General features: G+C 38.1%; 1 long non-coding RNA gene across 2 annotated transcripts in view; it reads left to right on the forward strand.

Annotated features, from left to right (window-relative positions):
* Positions 1-13615, forward strand: part of LOC311436114 — an 82178-nt gene that overhangs the window by 20067 nt on the left and 48496 nt on the right. For both annotated transcript variants that reach the window (XR_014692606.1, XR_014692607.1), the window contains exon 2: positions 3066-3143. This is a non-coding gene — a long non-coding RNA (uncharacterized lncRNA). The remainder of the gene's footprint in view (positions 1-3065; positions 3144-13615) is intronic.

The following is a 13615-nucleotide window of genomic DNA, read 5'->3' on the forward strand; positions in this document are numbered from 1 at the left end:
CCTGTTCTTTTTCCACCAGCCTTCCCATCGCTCTCATTGGAAGTGCTGACATCTGGTCTCCAAAGGTTACTTCATTTCTGTCTGCACTGCAAGTAGGTCATCTCATCACCGCTGTACAGTAAGGGAAGCATAGAAAAGACAAGAATTGAAAGCAGCAAAGAAACTGAAAAAAGTCTGTTTAGATTCATAGAACTGACATAGTCTGTTAATGGGAAATCCAAAAGTGTTTAGAAGTACCAGTTATAACCCAGTCCTAGAGAGCTACACGCACCACAGAAAGAGTGAAATCTGTGCAAGAGCAATGTAGGAAATTATGTATGAAGGATGAGGTTTCCATGCTGATGAATCCTTTCCTTTCTCATATATGAAGTAGATCAGGGATTTTAAAAGATACAAATCATTGGTATTCTATGTGGATGAACAGCAAGCACAAAACTTAAAGGTTTTTAAAGGATTCCATGATAATGGGTTTTAACCATCTTATGTATATGTTTTTATGTGCAGTCAGTGATGTTAAATGTAATTCCCTTTAGATGTTACCCTGGAGGTGCTGAAACGGCTGTGAAAATCCTAGACACCAGTTAGCAAAACTAATGTGTATAGAAGATAACAGATCGTGGCTTTATATGATGGCAGTCAGCTAGTTGCAGCTTTTTGCATTGTAAAGCTCTCTGCATATCCCTCCCTTCTGAGCATGTTCTATTTTCTTTCTGTTTACATGAGTTTTGCTTTTATGGGCTAATACAATATTCTTATTTTCAGTAGCTGTCCTGAACTACCAAACTAATAATTGTGTCTCCTCTAAATGCATGTTGTTTTTTTTTTTTTTGTGAATGCTGAAGACCACTATGGGCAGAGATTAAATGCAGTTTTTGATAAGCTTGCAATAGTTTTATGGGGTCTTAGTTGGGGATGCAGAGGTGAGAAGTTTTATGAATATGTTGGAGCAAAAATGATTGCATTTCTCATCAGTGCTTGAAAGGGTTTGAGGTATGTCAGGAAATGAAGTCTGAGGGTAGTTCACTTGAAAGCTATAAGAAGGAATAATTTTTAAGAGCTGTAGGGATTCCTCTGCCAGAGCTCCAGCTGAAGGGAAGGACAACAGGCATGAAGCTTTCCCTGTTGCTGCATTACCAGGTATTTGTAATGCAATTACGGAAGTAATGGTAACTAGCTCACACAGAGCTCCAGGTCACTGTTAGTTTAACAGGGTAGTAGAAGTGTCATAGATAGGGACCAGAAATTATATTTATTTGTAGTGACTGAGAAGAAAATCCATACTTGTAAAGTTTCCTGGAGTACAGGAAAGTACACTGACCTTAATGTCAGTGCCATCTGATGTGCAGGTGCTGTTGCTAATTTGGCATTCTGTTTATTGAGTTTTCATCAAGCCGTGACACTAAGAAAGTTCTCTTAATCTCTGCTGTTCCTGGGCTTTATTGTGAGGTTTGTGCAAAATATTTCCATTGCAGTATTTTAAATTATTCTTCTTTATTTTTTTCTCCTGATTTTATTACCAACCACAGTCAAACAAAAAGAGGCTTTTTCTCAGGTTTTTTAAAAAAAACAAACAAAAACAACACAACAGCAGTTGAAATTGATATAAATCTTCTCTAGCTCCTTTTCTTGATTCGATATTTTGTTTTTCTGAACATTATGGCATTCAGGTGTAAGAATCTGCCAGTTTTAATCACTAAACAAGGCCAGTTCTCATTCATTGTTGTAATTCAGATATTTCTTATTGACACTTAAATAACACTTGTGTCACAGCAAGATTTTAAAATGACAAATTAATTTAAAAATGTAGTTATTAAAAAAGATCCTTAGGTTACTAAGTTGTGATCTTGACAACTTTCTATAAGCCAATGAGGCATACCCGTATCAAAATGCCCTCTGTGAGACTGTGATGTCTCAGCTTTGCCAGTCTTGTTTCTGCTTGTGGCACCCTGATGCTTTCTACATAGAATGCTTTCTATTTTGAGGAATATCTAGTGAATAGCAGAGCTCCAAATCCCAGTGAACAGGTGCCCACCCTGCCAGCATTGCTTTTGGCAGCTGAATATTTGAGAAATAGATGGATAATGAGGCTATGAGGGAGAAAACCGAGCACAAGGAGGGGACTTAGAGGAACAGCTTATCTAAGGAAATTGACAGGACTGATTATGGATCTACTGAGATATTTTCAAATCTTGAATTAATAGATGTCATTCCCATTTTATTCCCCAGAATGAATTCTCTGAATATGCCAGAAATTCCAGCTGTCTCCAGCTAGCTGCCAACATGTCCAGCCTGACCCCTGACTGCTCTAATAACCCAGTGACAATTCACAATACAATATCTGCAGCCCACTGACATTGTGGAAGCAAAGCAAGATTCCTTGTGCTGACTATCAAATTAAGGGATATCACACAAAATATGTAGCAGTTGTTTCAGAAGGGAAGTTAAAGAAAGTGTTTTAAATGGGAGGACAGAGACATACACATGCTGATGGGAAGAAATACAAAATAAATCAGAATTTCTGTCCAGTCTTCAGATATTTTTCCAAAAATCCACTGTGCTATGATGTAAACTATTGAGTCTGTTTGGATCGAGCATGTTTGTTCTAGCCAGGTTCTGCTCTTTACTTGAGAAAAGAAACACACTGATTATTTGGGACTGTTTCTTTGTCTACATACACGTATATACTCCACTTCTATTATGAGTCACTTCTCTCTCTCTTCCTTCCCATTAATATGCCTTCTTTCAGAGCTGGTTATAATCTCTTCCTGTATAGTTTCCACAGTGCTTTGAAGGCCCTTATTCTGGCTGGTGCCGTTCAGAGCTAATGCAGTTGCTAGTAAATTATAATTACCAAGTAGCTGAATTACTTCAGTTTGCTGTTGTTTTCAGGTCTAAATACAAAACTTGTATAGACTTACAACTAGAATAAGCCAAACAGATTTTCAGATTCTTCTGTGAAGTAGATTTTCTATTACTAATGGCAGTTGCTGTCTTAATAATAGCAATACTGCAACATCAGCTTTTGTGCCTGGCCATTTCAGAAAACACTTTTCTTATCTTTTTAGGTATATGGCAGTTTTCACCCCCTACATCTTCAAAATATTTGCAGACATGAGTTACGAAACTTCACAATGCCCACAGAGGTAAGCAAGTTTTTCTGTTTTAACGGTTATTTCTCCCATGATTGAAGCAGCTGATGTCCGTAATTGTATTGTGTTTCATCTTAGCTCTTCTGCTTTTTTCTCAGTGTATCATTTACTTCCCACTCAGTGTGCAATTGGCAACGTGTTTTTTTTTTTTTTTTTTTTTTTTTTTTCCAGAGCTTGTACCGCATTAGGTCTGTGATGTATAAAAATACAGACAGCCCTGGTAATCTTTAGTTTATAATTTCTGTAAGTGAGTTAACAGTTTCAACATTTGATTTCATTTGAGATTTGCAAAACTTTGCTGACAGAAAATAGATAATAATTATTCAAACCAGTTTAGTGCAGAAATCCTGCTAAATGGGTCCCTAGTGAATATATCTCAAATGGCATATTTTCAGATTTTTAATATTTTCTCATTGTCACTTAGCCCATCCTAACATCTGAAAACTTTCCTCTCTGGTCTGTACTGAGAACTTCCTGCTTTAAAAATGCTATTTAAAAATTAGTGATTTATGTAAACTCCAGCCTTATTTTTATGCAAAATGAGTCCATACCAGTTCAAATAAGTAAATGATTTAAAAAAAGTGACATTTAAGTTTTTGCATTTTTCAGACTTGGGCTTCAAAGTTGTTTCTCAGTTTTAGCACAAAAGCAATTTGGAAATTTACAATGTTGTGTATTCCTATTTCAGTCTTGTGCTGAGAAAGGAAATAGAAAGTGGAGCAGAGAATTAAGAAGGAGATCTTTTTAAAATATTCAGTACTTATCACTAGAAGTCTTTCCATGAATAAGCATGGTTTATATGCATTATTTTATCTCACAGTATTTAATGGAAGTATCCTTTATCTCTGTCTTAATGAATCACTTTGATTAAGCAAGGCTAACTGTGTTGAACCTAAAATGCTTGTCTAGAGCCTGAAGATGTTGTTCCTAGTTCACCTAATACAGTACTCTGCAACATAAAATCCTCTCAATTTCCCACAAAAGTTCCCATTCTAGAGTCTTGTAGCCTAATACTTCTCTCTCATTAATTGGGCATAATTTACCTTTGCCACCATTACTAGTTTTGACATACATGTATATTCATGCAATCTTTTCATCTGTTCCATCGTTTTTCCAAAATACTAAAAATCTTTGGAAACATTTTCAGTTGATAATCTGGTTAGCTTTCCACACTTTACACAGCAGTTGCTTTTACTGGCAAAGAAAGAAATAGCACTTTCCTAAAAACATGAAAAAATAATGCAGTAAGAATTGTGCAGTTTGTTTACTGGCTTTTGAATTGATTGAATTTTTCTACTCCATTCTAAATGCTATCTTGCTAACTCAACATCTCACTGATAATTGCTTTATCACTTTTTCATCATTACAAATCAGCAAACATTGTTAGGATGTCTGTTCAGCATTGGTTCTGCTGATGACCACAATCAGCTCATAATCCGATAAAGCGCTCACTGTAATTTACAGGTGGAAGGAAAGCATTACTTTGAGATGCCCACCTGAATATTAGCAGCAGCATAGATGTGAAGTACCATGGTTTGCAATCAAACCAAAATTCTTTTTGAATCCTTGTCTTTCCTAAAGCCCTTCCTGGTTCTTTTTTTTTTCTTTTCTCTTCTTTCTTTTTCTTTTTCTTTCTTTCTTTCTTTCTTTCTTTCTTTCTTTCTTTCTTTCTTTCTTTCTTTCTTTCTTTCTTTCTGCCTGTCTGTCTTTCTGCCTGTCTGTCTGTCTTTTTTTCCCCCTCTAAACTGCCCATATTTAGCAGGATTCTTCAATGCTTTGTTTGGTCTGTGTGATACTGTCCAAAATCAATCATGTAAAATTAAGTCTATTGTTTTAAACAATATACATCAAGGACCACTTAGTGCTAGAAATGGTCTGAGAAAATAAAAAGTCAGTTTCTGGAACAAATATTTCAGTTTTCTGAAGAACAATAGTTCAGTTTTACTGCTCCAGACTATAGCTGCACAGATTTTTGAGGCAATGAATGCACCAGTTCCTCCCAGCTTGGCAATTATACGTTTGCAACTTTGGTAGCTACGGTCTTTGCTGTCAAGAGTTCAGGCTGTGTCCCAAAGATACAAGAGACAGGTCATCTCAGGAACCTGGCACTTCAGAGGACTATGCTGCAGCAGAATAGGAAGTATAAAACCTGTAATCTTGCTGTGCAACAAAATGCTGGTTTTAGGCTTGTCCTCAAGAAGATGAGTCTTCAAGACATTATATAACTCTGCACCTCCCTAACAGTCTGCAGCTTCTTTACAGACTCACCAAGATTGTAAGAGGCTCTATTAGTTTTTGTTTCACCTGTGAGGGAAGAGCACTGCCATCTATTAAACAGAGCCTTAGAAATCAAGAAGTAGTTACCAACCTCTATTACTAAAGAGCAAAAGAGCACTTTTAAAAAGCAAATATTGCAATCAGTTCTGTGTTTAAACCATTTCACATGTACGATCTCCTTGGCCTGGTTTAAAAAAAATCAGAACAGGGAGGGACAGTGCGAAGGAACCACTCTATACACCTTTTTGTTTTTTTCCCCTACTCTTAAACTGTTGAATTTATATGTACATTTTCTCATCTTCCATAATATATTTGTTGCACTAGGGTTATATAAACATCTCTCTATTTATGTGTGGATTGTGCATATTTATCATATCATTAAAATTATTATGACTTTACAGACCTATCAATACACCAGGTGCCAAAGCAAACCTAATCTTTCATAAAACCTATCAAAGTATACCAAACACCCAGTATTAAAAGATCTTTGTGTTCAACATCACATACATCCAACAAATTAATGTCACATACATAACACAAAGTTTTATCACCTTGTACCCAGGTCCAAGAAAACCTCTTATTTTTTTCTATTTATATGGCAAATAATTTTATTTCTGTTACAACAGTCTGGCACAGTCTTTCACGAGCCAAAGTTGTTCCTACTTATGACGCCATGATTACCAAAGATATCCCAACAGTCAGGAATAACAGATTTCAAGAGCAATACTGATCATATTATAGTTGTAGCTTTTAAATCTGTTTCTCTAAAGATTTCAACATGTATTTGTAACCGATAAGCACACTAATAATGCTTTTTGAGCTTTTACTTCTTTTTAGGGGGGTGTTGAGAGAGAAGTGCAAATCCATTTTTAAAACGCTGTGAAAATCAGAAATGGACTTCTAGAAACAGTAGAGAATAAAAGTGAAGAAAATCAATATTTTTATCATGGAGTTTATGACCTGGAAAGGTCATTCAAAACAGAACCTGTCATAACTATAGGACTAGCAAGTGCCTAATTTAAATATAACTTATTTTTCAGTCCTCTTTGTATAAGTAGGTTTACTAAGTGTATATTATTTACTAAGTTGTGGCCATTTTTGATAGCTTTATCATTGTTCCTTTTTCTTTGACTATTTGACTATAGAGTATGACTATATAGGCTATTTGACTGTAGAGTATGTTCTGTTTTGAATGTTTAAGCAGTGACTAGAACACTGTCTAAATGACAAAGAGGAGTGGTTAGTTCTGAAAATTGGAGTTAGTTCTTTCTGGCTTTATTTTTAACTAGTGCCAGTAACTTGTTTTGTCACAATATCTATTCAGGCATTTAATGGAAATAACCATCAGAAATCTATCAGGTTTATTTCACTTCCTTGCTTTTCTTGCACTTCTTTCTTCTAACATTCTAACCTGCTCCCTTGTCCAGTTTGGTAATGCACCAAACTACCTTCCTGACACTCAGCTGCATTTCTCGACCAACAACCACTGCACAAGCAATGAACAGCTCACAGACTCTCTAGGCACGTGTAAGGAGTCTGAATGCAACCTGGATAGATCAGGTGTATGCAACGGGAACATTCCAATATCATGCTAGAATTGCTATCTATGTAAAGCACGTACAGTTCAAGCACTGTCTCAGGGTTACCATAATTCATATTTCCCTAAGCTTGTGTGTATATATATTACCAAGAGAAATTTGGATTGAGTGTATATGTACAGAATCACAGAATCACAGAATCACAGAATTTTCTAGGTTGGAAGAGACCTCAAGGTCATCGAGTCCAACCTCCAACCTAACGCTAACAGCCCTCCACTAAACCATATCCCTAAGCTCTACATCTAAACGTCTTTTGAAGACTTCCAAGGATGGTGACTCCACCACTTCCCTGGGCAGCCTGTTCCAGTGCCTCACAACCCTTTCAGTGAAGAAGTTCTTCCTAACATCTAGCCTAAAACTCCCCTGGCTCAACTTAAACCCATTCCCCCTCGTCCTGTCACCAGGCACGTGGGAGAACAGGCCAACCCCCACCTCGCTACAGCCTCCCTTGAGGTACCTAAAAAGAGCGATAAGGTCGCCCCTGAGCCTCCTCTTCTCCAGGCTGAACAAGCCCAGCTCCCTCAGCTGCTCCTCGTAGGACTTGTTCTCCAGGCCCCTCACCAGCTTCGTCGCCCTTCTCTGCACCCGCTCAAGCACCTCGATGTCCTTCTTGTAGCGAGGGGCCCAAAACTGAACACAGTACTCGAGGTGCGGCCTCACCAGAGCTGAGTACAGGGGGACGATCACCTCCCTAGCCCTGCTGGTCACGCTGTTCCTAATACAAGCCAGGATGCCGTTGGCCTTCTTGGCCACCTGAGCACACTGCTGGCTCATATTCAGCCGACTGTCCACCATCACTCCCAGGTCCTTCTCTGCCTGGCAGCTTTCCAACCATTCCTCTCCCAGCCTGTAGCTCTGCTTGGGGTTATTGCGCCCCAGGTGCAGGACCCGGCACTTGGCCTTGTTAAACTTCATGCAGTTGACCTCAGCCCATCGGTCCAGCCTATCCAGATCCTCCTGCAGAGCTTTCCTACCCTCGAGCAGATCGACACACGCACCTAACTTGGTGTCATCTGCAAACTTGCTGAGGGTGCACTCGATGCCCTCGTCCAGATCATCGATGAAGATATTAAAGAGGACCGGCCCCAGCACCGAGCCCTGGGGGACGCCACTAGTGACTGGCCTCCAACTGGACTTGGCTCCATTCACCACGACTCTTTGGGCCCGGCTATCCAGCCAGTTTCTAACCCAATGAAGCGTGCGCCAGTCCAAGCCAAGAGCAGCCAGTTTCTTGAGGAGAATGCTGTGGGAGACGGTGTCAAAAGCCTTGCTGAAGTCAAGGTAGACCACATCCACAGCCTTTCCCTCATCCACCCAGCGCGTCACTCTGTCATAGAAGGAGATCAGGTTCGTCAGGCATGACCTGCCTTTCATAAAGCCATGCTGACTGGGCCTGATCGCCTGCTTCCCCTTCAAGTGCTGCATGATGACTCTCAGGAGGATCTGCTCCATGAGCTTTCCTGGCACTGAGGTCAAACTGACAGGCCTGTAGTTTCCTGGGTCTGCCCTCCGGCCCTTCTTGTAGATGGGCGTCACGTTTGCTAGCCGCCAGTCGATTGGGACCTCCCCCGATAGCCAGGACTGTTGATAAATGATGGACAGTGGCTTGGCCAGCTCCTCTGCCAGTTCCCTCAGTACCCTTGGGTGGATCCCATCTGGCCCCATCGACTCGTGCACATCTAATTCAGTCGCCATCTCTGAGTTTGTCAGAGAGGCTCTCCTATTTGGTCTTTCTCTCTTTATGAAACTGGAACATAACCTAATATCTTTGGGCCACGTTCTGGCATCTTTTAAAGGTATTTCAGGATAAAGCCTTACTTCACCATAATGAACCATGGATTTTTAATTTCATGATGCATTTTGGATGAGTTAAAAAAGCACAAATATTTTGCCTTTTGAATTAGTTGTTGGCACTAATGTTCTAATTTTTGGCCTGCTCTTGTTAGTTCTCTTAGTTTAGTATGATTACTAATTTTAATATTACTATTTTGTTAATATTAACAGTAATAATATGAACAAAATTGCAACATCATTATTACTGCTTACTGTTGATAAATCCAAACCAGTTATGAATTGTACTGGTGTAAGGAGGATCAAAATTACATCCTGTGTCTTTCTGCTTTTATAATTCAACCCCAAATTACAGCCCTACATTTTTATGTGACTGTTTTGATTTACTGAAGAGAATAAACTTAGATCATTATGTTTGATCTAAGATATTACTTAAAATTAAACAGATTTTTGTCCACTTCCCTCCCATGGATTTTCAGTGATATGCACCAGTGAAATTCTTTCACAGCCAGACCAACAATAAATAAAGCTGGATAGAACATACTCGTAACTGTAGAATACAGTAAGAGAAAGAGTAAGGTGACCTAGGAACTCTTTGTCATCTCTCACTTTTATGATTCCTTGGGGGGAAAAAAAAACCCTTTTGAGCTAAGTGTATTAGTTCTGGCAAAATTACTATACAAGATTCCCATGGGACACTTGCATAACTGACCATTAAGAAAAAACTGGCACAGTCAGGAGAATACAGTAGATACATTTTCTGTTTTCATTATCTTTGTCCCAAGTGTAGGACAGAGTTATATAATAGCTGGTGGAATCTGTCCCGCATTGTAGTGCACTGATCAGTGACTGAAGATTTTTCCAAGAAAAAAAGACTGCATTGAAATTAACTCATTCTGCAGACAGTTTCAAAACTCTGCATAAACAGAAAGCAGCTGAAGGCCCATCTACAGTAATGTTAAACTTGTAAATGTTTCATAATACATGAAAGTGTCAATTAGCCGCTTCATGACTTGTTATAAAAGCATTAGATGAAAGGTATAAAAGCTAGTTTAGGCTCTGGCATTTATTCATGTTGCAGTGATTCTTTACCATGCTACTGCATTAGAAGTTAGGAGGTTTCACCTCCAAAAATGTATGCTTAGGTTGAATTATTGGTAAGATTATTGGTACTGATACATGTCACAACTAGTACAGTTATTCTCAGGGGAAAAAAAAAATAATTAAGATTCAGTACTAGAAGCCAATAAGAAGATTATGTTTATTGCCAGTGCAAACTCCTCCTGTAATTGATGATGAGATTCTGTCTTGGTGGTGTCAGTCTGTAGGAAGATTGAACAAAGTCCTGACCAAACTTATGTCACTGGAATTGAAAACATCTAGAGTTTTACTAATTGGGTATGACCTGACACTGACCTGACTGCTCACTGAAGTCAGTGGAAAGACTTTGATTAATTATAGTAAGTGCTGGAGCAGGAGGTCCTTGGCATGTTTTTTTGAAGCCCTAGGTATTCTGATCCCTCCTTCTCCCTCAGGATCCTCACAGGAATTGTTCAGCCCTGTGGATAATTGAGTTCCTTTCCAGAAAGGCCTTTCGGTGGCAGCGATTTTGATAGGTCACTTAAGAAATAATTTAAAATCTACTTGAAAAGTATGGAATGATATGTTCAAATGTATGCCACCAGGCAATGCAGTTAAAGGGACTGAAATACAGGTTGCTGGTGTACCTCCCCTGTCTGCCAGACCATTCTGTGTATCACCTTTGATTATTTTTTCTATACCTTGTTAACAGTTGACCTATATTATTATACAGAGAAGCTCGTGAAATAAATAAAAGTTCCGCCAACTCTGCTCTGTATATTCCCCAAAATGAGCTCTGAAATAATCCTTCAAGCAAGGCAAAATCAAAAAAACTTATATTGAAATATTTCATTATTTCATTTTCTATCATGATGTCATATAATACTGTATCCCAAATTGTTAGATTTCAGTTGCAGATATCAGTACACTCACAACCAAGTCATTCCCATAACAGACTGCAACTAAAATAGTTTCTCTTGATTTTCCTCTGTTCTGATGGATAAGTGCAATAGGAATAAAAATACAATGTGAGACCATAGGCCCAGAGCTTTTCTGAAACTATTTTAAAAGTATTCTATTTAGATTACAGAAGACTCCTTAACAAGAAGGTTTACTGTTTGCTTAAAAAATAAAATAGGCTACAATGAGAAACATCTATAAGCAATGATAAATATTCATTAAGCTGGAAGTTGGTGTAGCCAAACTGTATTGATTTTTGGTGCTGTGGATTGCATGCTATATCCATCTGTTTAACTGTGACACTCAGAGCAGTGTTAAAAGCCCTATGATTTTTCTCTGCTTAGGCACAGAGAAGCTCTGACATCAGGCATTTCCAAAACAGAAAATTCATGTCAGAAGGTCGGTAAGACAACATTCATGTAAAACTGGCATTTGCAGACCACTGTGGTCTTTCTTCCATCCTGATTAGCATTCAAAGAGCCTGATTATTACTCTGTGTAACAGCAGATTCTACACAACACAAGGAGCTGATGTAGCAAATGATATGTGCAGCTCAGCTGTGTTTCCCTGTGTTCACAGGAAAATGCATACAAGCCTTCATTTGTCCCCCTCTAGCTGCAGTAGGTTCAGGTTCACACTTGGAAGAACACTACACCACCGTATCCTTCTTGTATGCTGCTGCATGACACGCCACACTTAGCTGCAGCGTCTGTGCTGCAGTCAGCGACTTGACAGAGGGTATGCTCGTGGCTGATGCAATAGCCAAAAGCTTTTTGGAAGCATCTGTTAAGAAAATACTGGAGACAGAAAGTTTTGTCTTTCAGGGAGCTCTTTGTGGTCAAACTTGGTTTTCAAATTACTTGTCTACTGCTTCCAATTCAGTTGTAGCTCTGCACTACATCCTCTGAGACCTCCAGCCAAGTTCACATAAAGGGCATTTGGGCACTGTTTAAAACTTAACTCAGAACCAATGAGAGGCATTACTTTTCAGTAAATATTTTTAACTCAACATCAAAATGTTCCTATTGTCAAAGGTACTTTTTTCTTCTTTAGGAGAATTAATCTATTTATATGCTTAGAATTATTTTCTTAATGCTTTGTAAAATCTTATATTAAATACAGTCCTAGATTTGTAGGCATAACTATCCTTTTGGAAGCATTGATATTTGAAATGTTTAAGTGGAGTAGAAAAATAAAAAGCATAAATATAGATTTGTTTTTAAATGTTAAAATGTTTTGTTTCCAAAATATGTGCTGGGATCTCCGAAGTTGATACAAGCTTTTGGCTTTGACTCTGAAAACTGAAGTGTTTATAAAATTCCATGATTTGCAATTAACACTCTTGGATGTTAGTGATAAACTTTTGGTGCCTTTAACATCAATACCTACAGTTCGTATTTAAGAACATTCTAATTCAGAACATATTTATTCATGCTGATACAAGATTTATTTGTAGCATTAGTTTTTGTGTCATTAATGTATCATTAGACTATATTGCAAAAAATGTATTTCCCTATACAATATTTAGCCAAATGTGACATGAAAGTTAAATCATACTTGTATGTCAGCAAAGCCAGTATAATTTAATGTGCGAATAGCTGTGCTAATAAGTGCTTATATGGTACAGTGATTGATGTACATATTATGAATGAACATATATACCATGCTTTGTTTGTCAAGAAGTATAGCTTTTTTATTATTATTATTTTACATTATACTGACAGGCTGATAATAAAGTTTGATGTTTGATTTGTGTTATTACAATATAACTTGCGTGAGAAAGGACATGAATTTTTCTAGAATTTAACCGAGAAATATGATGATTAAATGCAGCAGGTGATTATTATGATAAGTAGTAAAGCCAACACTGAAGGCTACATCCAGTAGCAGCTTGGCACAGGAACAAACTTGAAAATATTGCTGAGGTTTCCAAGTACAATTTAGTTTGACCTTTAATTAAGCACTGATCTCCATAAGGTAACTAAATTACCGTATCCCTAGGGTGGTCACTTAAGATAAGGTGGCATTGTTTGAGTAAGATATTTGCTCTATGGGGGTTTTAGAGAATTATGCGAAGAATAACTCTTACTTCCTTTCTTCCTTTTCATCAGCTGCCAAGCCATAACTTTCTTGAAGTAATTACACTTCTTTTCTGTGATACCCAGCCGTGCATGTGTATTTTACTTGTCTGCAAAAGCCTTGTTGTGCTTTTGCTGAATTGAACTCAATTAAAGCTAATAGTAAATGGTTATGTGGAACGTCTCAGGAAGCTGAGAGATAGCACAACCCTTACATGTCCCACGTGTCCATTTGTCATTCTCTTACTTGTACTCCCCTCTTCTCCTTTATGTCTCTTCACCCTTTTTTTAATGTCACTAATTCCTAAAATTACTCAGAGAGTGAACCCTTTTTTTTTGCATTTGTCAGCTCCACTTACTGTTTTTGTCCAGTATACAAGGAAGTTTCTCCTGAGTTCCCTTAGTGAATAGCCATGTTGTATATCCTGTCCATAACACCTTGTTTCAGGACAAGCCATCTTAGCCAGATAACTACTTAGGATGTGTACGAAGAGATTTAAGTGAACTGATGACTAACTTGTTTTCTTGAATGCATTTTGTTTGCTGGATTTTCGGGTTTTCCTTACATTAACAATTTAAGCAGCGACAGGAAACATTCTTAAGGACTGGGTCTCATTCACTTCTGCTGTTAAATTTACCAAAAAAAATCTCAGCCTGGTTTTGACCTGTGCTGACTAACACC

This window comes from Aythya ferina (genome assembly GCF_964211825.1).
Source record: "Aythya ferina genome assembly, chromosome: 4".
NCBI lineage: Eukaryota > Metazoa > Chordata > Aves > Anseriformes > Anatidae > Aythya > Aythya ferina.